The sequence below is a fragment of the Eimeria tenella genome, genomic scaffold (genome assembly GCF_000499545.2).
Source record: "Eimeria tenella Houghton genomic scaffold, Eth_scaff375, whole genome shotgun sequence".
Taxonomy (NCBI): Eukaryota; Apicomplexa; class Conoidasida; order Eucoccidiorida; family Eimeriidae; genus Eimeria; species Eimeria tenella.
In genome coordinates this window covers 8712-9051 of record NW_013543296.1, presented here as the reverse complement: position 1 = coordinate 9051, position 340 = coordinate 8712, and positions in this window count along the sequence as shown.

Below are 340 nucleotides of genomic sequence, written 5' to 3'. Positions count from 1 at the left end.
AGTGCTGCTGTGTAGTGTCCTGGGTTTAGGGTTTAGGGTTTAGGGTTTAGGGTTTAGGGTTTGCGGGCAGGCGAGCAAGGCCATAGCGGACATTGTGCGAACCACTTTGGGTCCTTTTTCGATGCTGAAAGTGCTGCTGTGTAGTGTCCAGGGTTTAGGGTTTAGGGTTTAGGGCTTAGGGTTTAGGGTTTGCGGGCAGGCGAGCAAGGCCATAGCGGACATTGTGCGAACCACTTTGGGTCCTTCTTCGATGCTCAAAATGCTGCTGTGTAGTGTCCAGGGTTTAGGGTTTAGGGTTTAGGGTTTAGGGTTTAGGGTTTAGGGTTTACGGTCTGCTGTC